Genomic DNA, 7,666 nt, shown 5'->3' on the forward strand with positions numbered 1-7,666 from the left:
ATGTCTCTAGAAGAATTTCTTATTTCACTGAAAATAAAAATTCAATTGTCTAAGTTGTAGAAATAAAGACAAAGTCAAACTGACAAATTCCTAGGGCTGGACAACCCAAGGAAAGCAGTATTATAGCATGCCTAGAGGTCATCTTATTTCTTTAGTTTTAATACTCCTGTATCTGCTACTCACAAAACATCATAATAAGCAGAAGTGAACAATATAATGATCCTATTGTACTTTCTAGAAAGGTGATATTTCCTTGAAGTCTATACATAGAGATGGTAGAAGACACAATGGACATGGTTACAGTTGTTCAGGAGGAGTTGACTAAATGAGAAGAGATCTTCCAGCAGCCCTAGGAAGCTGATAATAAATCCATTTCACTTGACCTGAGAAAATAATTATGAAAACTTGTGAAGGGAGCTGATAGGCCTTTGAAGAGTGGGACAGGTGGATGGGTGTACTGCAGATTATGGCCCCGTAAGTAGGTCCTATTTGATTGTCTTTTGTTGGGTCTCTTCACTGGAATTGGCTCACTGATCAAAGAGTAGGGTCCAGTATTCATTGTTCATCAATGTCCTCTTTTACTTCTTCTTTCTTCATTCAACAAAGTTATCAACACAACTCTCCCCACCAACACTGTTGGTACTCCAGGTCCTTTTATTTTATTCCGTTTTTATCAAGTTTAATTTCCCTGAAAAAAAATGACTAAAAGAACAAAAAGTATTGTACAATACCATTTAAAAATGTATTCCTTCTGTTCATTCACATGTTATTTCGAAAGTAAACATGAGTGTTTGAGGGTTTTTTCAAGTCTACTTTAAGCTTTATGTTTGAAATATCTTACTTTAAAATATCTATATATCAAAGAAAATGTACCAAATATAAATTTGTACATACAACTGCACTGTCCTTTAAGCATACTTAAAGGACAAATATGCTTTCTTTAATTTAGGCAAACATATGGAAAGTTAATTTTCTTTAATTTTATTTTAATTTTTAATATCTTTATTGCAATAGAATTGCTTTACAATGTTGTGTTACTTTCTGTTGTACAACAAAGGGAATCAGCTATAAGTATACATGTATCCCCATAAACCCTCCCTCTTGAGCCTCCCGCTCATCCTCCCTATCCCACCCCCCTAGGTTGTCACAAAGCATCGAGTTGATCTCCCTGTGCGATGCAGCAGCTTCCCACTAGCCATCCATTCTACATTTGGTAGTGTATATATGTCAACGCTACTCTCTCACTTCGTCCCAGCTTCCCCTTCCCCCTATGTCCTCAAGTCCATCCTCTAAGTCTGTATCTCTATTCCTGCCCTGCCAGTAGGTCCATCAGTACCTTTTTTTTAGGTTCCATATGTGTGCATTAGCATACGGTATTTGTTTTTCTCTTTCTGACTTACTTCACTCTCTATGACAGACTCTAGGTCCATCCACCTCATAACAAAAAATTCAATTTGTTCCTTTTTTATGGCTGAGTAATATTCCATTGTATATATGTGCCACATCTTCTTTATCCATTCATCTGTCAATGGACATTTAGGTTGCTTCTATGTCCTGGCAAATGTAAATAGTGCTACAATGAACACTGTGGTACATGTATCTTTTTGAATTATGTTTTCTTAGCATATATGCCCAGTAGTGGAATTGCTGGGTCATATGGTAGTTCTATTTTTAGTTTTTTAAGGAACCTCCATGCTGTTCTCCATAGTGGCTGTATCAATTTACATTCCCACCAACAGTGCAGGAGGGTTCCCTTTTCTCCACACCATCTCCAGCATTTATTGTTTCTAGATTTTTTGATGATGATCATTCTGACTGGTGTGAGGTGATACCACATTGTGGTTTTGATTTGCATTTCTCTAACGTTTAGTGATGTTGAGCATCTTTTCATGTGTTTGTTGGCAATCTGTATGTCTTCTCTGGAGAAATGTCTATTTAGGTCTTCCACCCATTTTTGAATTGGGTTTTTTTTTTCATATTGTGCTGAATGAGCTGTTTGTATATTTTGGAGATTAATCCTTGTCAGTTGCTTCGTTTGCAAATATTTTCTCCCATTCTGAGGGTTGTCTTTCATCTTGTTTATGGTTTCCTTTGCTTTGCAAAAGCTTTTAAGTTTCATTAGGTCCCATCTGTTTATTTTTTATTTTATTTCCATTTCTCTAGGAGGTGGGTCAAAAAAGATCTTGCTGTGATTTATGTCATAGCGTGTTCTGCCTATGTTTTCCTCTAAGAGTTTTATAGTATCTGGCCTTACATTTAGGTCTTTAATAAGTTTTTAATTTATTTTTGTGTATGGTGTTAGGGAGTGATCTAATTTCATTATTTTACATGTAGCTGTCCAGTTTTCCCAGCTCCACTTATTGAAGAGGCTGTCTTCTCCATTGCATATCTTTGCCTACTTTGTCAAAGATAAGGTGACGATATGTGTGTGGGTTCATCTCTGGGCTGTCTATCCTATAGTTCCATTGATCTATGTTTCTATTTTTGTGCCAGTACCATACTGTCTTGATTACTGTAGCTTTGTAATGTAGTCTGAAGTCAGGGAGCCTGATTCCTCCAGCTCCATTTTTCTTTCTCAAGATTGCTTTAGCTATTCGGGGTCTTTTGTGTTTCCATACAAATTGTAAAATTTTTTGTTCTAGTTCTGTGAAAAATGCCATTGGTAATTTGATAGGGACTGCACTGAATCTGTAGATTGCTTTGGGTAGTATAGTCATTTTCACAATGTTGATTCTTTGAATCCAAGAACATGGTATATGTTTCCATCTGTTTTTATCGTTTTTGATTTCTTTCATCAGTGTCATAATTTTCTGCATAAAGGTCTTTTGTCTCCTTAGGCAGGTTTATTCCTAGGTATTTTATTCTTTTTTTTGCAATGGTAAGTGGGAGCATTTCCTTGATTTTTCTTTCTGATTTTTCTTTGTTAGTTGTAGAGGAATGCAAGAGATTTCTGCACATTAATCTTGTATCCTGCTACTTTACCAGATTCATTGATTAGCTCTAGTAGATTTCTGGTGGCATCTTTAGGATCTTCCATATATACTATCATGTCATCTTCAAACAGTGACAGTTTTACTACTTCTTTTCCACTTTGGATTCCTTTTATTTCTTTTTCTTCTCTGATTGCTATGGCTAAAACTTCCAAAACTATGCTGAAAAATAGTGGTGAGAGTGGGCAACCTTGTCTTGTTCCTGATCTTAGAGGAAATGGTTTCACTTTTTCACCATTGAGAACGATGTTGGCTGTGAGTTTGTCATATATGGTTTTTATTACGTTGCGGTAAGTTCCCTCTATGCCTACTTTCTGGAGAGTTTTTATCATAAATGGGTGTTGAATTTTTCAAAAGCTTTTTCTGCATCTTTTGAGATGATCATATCGTTTTTATCCTTCAATTTGTTAATATGGTGTATCACATTGATTGATTTCCGTATATTGAAGAATCCTTGCATTCCTGGGATAAACCCCATTTGATCATGGTGCATGATCCTTTTAATGTGCCGTTGGATTCTGTTTGCTAGTATTTTGTTGAGGATTTTTGCATCTATGTTCATCAGTGATATTGGCCTGTAGTTTCCATTTTTTGTGACACCTTTGTCTGGTTTTGGTATTAGGGTGATGGTGGCCTCATAGAATGAGTTTGGGAGTGTTCCTCCCTCTGCTATATTTTGGAAGAGTTTGAGAAGGATAGGTGTTAGCTCTTCTCTAAATGTATGACAGAATTCACCTGTGAAGCCATCTTGCCCTTGGCTTTTGTTTGTTGGAAGATTTTTAATCACAGTTTTAATTTCAGTGCTTGTGATTGGTCTGTTTATATTTTCAATTTCTTCCTGGTTCCATCTCGGAAGGTTGTGCTTTCCTAAGAATTTGTCCATTGCTTCCAGGTTGTCCATTTATTGGCATATAGTTGCTTGTATTAGTCTCTCATGATCCTTTGTATTTCGGTAGTGTCAGTTGTTACTTCTCCTTCTTCATTTCTAGTTCTGTTGACTTGAGTCTTCTCCCTTTTTTTCCTGATGAGTCTGGCTAATGGTTTACCTATTTTGTTTATCTTCTCAAAGAACTTTTAGTTTTTTTGATCTTTGCTACCATTTTCTTCATTTCTTTTTCATTTATCTCTGATCTGATCTTTATGATTTCTTTCCTTCTGCTAACTTTGGGGTGTTTTTTTTTTTTTCTTCTTTCTCTAATTGCTATATGTGTAAGGTTAGGTTGTTTATTTTTGTTGTTTCTTGAGGTAGGATTTTATTGCTATAAACTCCCCCTTAGAACTGCTTTTGCTGCAACCCATAGGTTTTGGGTCATCGTGTTTTCATTGTCATTTGTTTCTAGGTATTTTTTTATTTTCTTTTTGACTTCTTCAGTGATCTCTTGGTTGTTTAGTAGTGTATTGTTTAGCCTCCATGTGTTTGTATTTTTTACAGTTTTTTCCTATAATTGACATGTAGTCTCATAGTATTGTGGTCAGAGAAGATGCTTGATACGATTTCAATTTTTTAAACTTACCGAGGCTTGAGATGTGATCTATCCTGGAGGATGTTCCGTGTGCACTTGAGAAGAAAGTGTATTCTGTTGTTTTTCAATAGAATGTCCTATAAATATCAATTAAGTCCATCTGGTCTAATGTGTCACTTAAAGCTTGTGTTTCCTTATTTATTTTCTGTTTGGCTGATCTGTCCATTGGTGTAACTGGGGTGTTAAAGTCCCCTATTATTATTGTGTTACTGTCGATTTCCCCTTTTATGGCTGTAAGCATTTGCCTTATGTATTGAGGTGCTTCTATGTTGGGTGCATAAATATTTACAATTTTCATATCTTCTTCTTGGATTGATCCCTTGATCATTATGTAGTGTCCTTCCTTGTCTCTTGTAATAGTCTTCATTTTAAAGTCTATTTTGTCTGATATGAATTTTCTTTAATTTTATAAAAAGTTATTAGCTACAGCCAAGGAAATTATTTTGCTTAAAAGAAGAATGAATTGTGACTGAAATCCATCTTTACCCAGAGAGTTATGCATCTCAGATCATAAAAAAAATTTTTTAAATGTTTACCCCAGAATATTTCTGTTGGGATCCTGCCTGATACTTATCAGACTCTGGTTATACCCAAACATTTGCTCCTCTTCTTCCTCACTGATGCTGGGAAGACAAATACACTACTTATTTTTATAGACTCCTTAATAGCTAGAAAAGGCATGTGATCCATTTCTAGAGAGTATAAGCAGAAATTTGCAGGGGATAGAAGGGAGAGAGTCACAGGGGAGAACTTATGAAAAGCTTTTACTTTTCTAATTAATCAAACTTCAATCACAATAATGAAAAATGAACAGGTGCAGCCAGTAAAGCCCTTCCTATTTATTGCCCTACACTTAGGTCTGATATCTGGCACTGAGACAGCTCTCTTGAACACATGAATAACAAGCATGTGGGAAAGGCCAAGGAGAGTTTCTGGTTACATGGAACTAAAAGAATACCTAACGTTTACTGAGAGAAATTATGGATGATTTTCAGGTCACTACTTCATGGGCTTGAGTAGATTGGACTAAATTTATGATACCATGAATTCTTTTGCATATTAAAATCTTGATAAAATATACCTTCTTTTGTTAACTTGATTTATCAATTTAGTTGCTAACTTATGTCTCATGCCTGCCTTATATATCCTCCCTGAAATAAAAATCTAATTTCTATCATTAGCAGCATCTCATTTTATACAGTACCTTTTTTTTTTTTTTTGGAAGCAAATATCAGGTAGAACTTTTTCCTTGGAAACAGATATTTTTAGAATCTGGGAAAGAATTCTTGAGCTATTGGACACAAAACTTAATAACTAAAATTTGTAATAGACAATAAAATTATTTTAGACTTGTAAAATTTCAAATTGAGATAACAAATAGATAAAAACATTTTAGGAAACTTTTCTTCATAGTTTCTAAGTATTGATCAGCAAATGTTCTATACATTGGTCATGAAGATTTTGTCATTGTCCTTTTTATGTTTTGGTAAGAATGTGGTCTAAAGAAAGGTTAAAAGAGATGCTAAAACAACTTCTCAAATGATATTTTTAAAAGGCATTTTTAGCTTGCAAACATTTGAATCAGTCCATACACACTTAAAGACTGGAGTTTAGGGCAGTGACATCATCAAAAGAGCAGTATAGGCATTTCCTACCATATTCCCCACAAAGGACACAGATTTTGACAATCATCCGTGGATGAGTGGGCTGTTGTGGAAGCTTGGGAGTTCAGCAGAGAAGTTCTAGCACATCACTGGAGCAAATAGATCCAAACTGGATGCACTGAAGAGGGTAAGTGGAACAGTTTCAATTTACCTGTGTCACCCCTCCCCCAAGGTGACACCACCCAGCGCCAGGAGAGAACGTCTCAGCCTGCGAGTTTTTCCACTAGAGTAAGTGAGAGCGTGTACGTGAGCACCCAGTTTCCCCAGCCACGCAGGATGCTGCCTTAGAGACCCACTGCTTTCTCGCCTCATCCCGAATTCTGAGTCCTGAACTACGCAACTGGTGGGAGGTGAGTGACTGGGAGAAGGGCAGCCAGGGCTCAGAACAGAATGTGTCAAAGCGAGTGAATCAAATCATGATGTCTTGGTCTCCAATAGGAAGCCTGCTCACAGCTGCTCAGAACACCTTGACTGTGGATCCACCTCACTGGCCCACAGGCATCCTACACACACCGCCACTCTGTGGAGGCCCCTGACAGCAGGGAGAGAAAGCACCTACAGATGGCTAAGGAGCACATTCATAAAGCCTGAACCACCTTGTAGGGCTAGGAGAAACAGCACTAACTTGGGCAGTCAGCACTGCCCTGGGGAAAACAAATAAGAAACTATCAGTACCTGACCTGGTTTTGCAGGCATACAGTCTTAAGAATTAATGGGAATGGACATTAATTGTTAGAGAAATGCAAATCAAAACTACAATGAGGTACCATCTCACACCGGTCAGAACAGCCATCTTCAAAAAGTCTACAAATGACAAATGCTGGAGAGGGTGTGGAGAAAAGGGAACCCTCCTACACTGTTGGTGGGAATGTAAATTGGTGCAGCCACTATGGAAAACAGTATGGGGGTTCCTTAAAGAACTAAAAATAGAGTTGCCATATGATCCAGCAACCCCACTTCTGGGCATATATCCAGAGAAAACTCTAATTCAAAAAGATACAGGCACCCCTATGTTCATAGCAGCTCTATTCACAATAGCAAAGACATGGAAAAATCCTAAATGTCCATTGACAGATGAATGGATAAAGAAGATGTGATACATATATACAATGGAATATTACTCAGCCATAAAAAGAAATGAAATAATGCCGTTTGCAGCAACATGGATGGACCTAGAGATTATCATACTAAGTGAAGTAAGTCAGAAAGAAAAAGACAAATACCATACGATATCACTTATATGTGGAATCTAAAATATGATACAAATGAACTTATCTATGAAACAGAAGCAGACTCACAGGCATAGAGAAGAGACGGTGGTTGCCAAGGGGTGGGGGAGGGATGGATTGGAAGTTTGGGATTAGCAGATGCAAACTATTATATAGAGAATGGATAAACAACAAGGTCCTACTGTATAGCACAGGGGACTATATTCAATATCCTGTGATAAACCATAATGGAAAAGAATAGGAAAAAGAATATATATATA

The sequence above is a fragment of the Balaenoptera physalus genome, assembly GCF_965194825.1.
Source record: "Balaenoptera physalus genome assembly, contig: HAP1_SCAFFOLD_971, whole genome shotgun sequence".
NCBI lineage: Eukaryota > Metazoa > Chordata > Mammalia > Artiodactyla > Balaenopteridae > Balaenoptera > Balaenoptera physalus.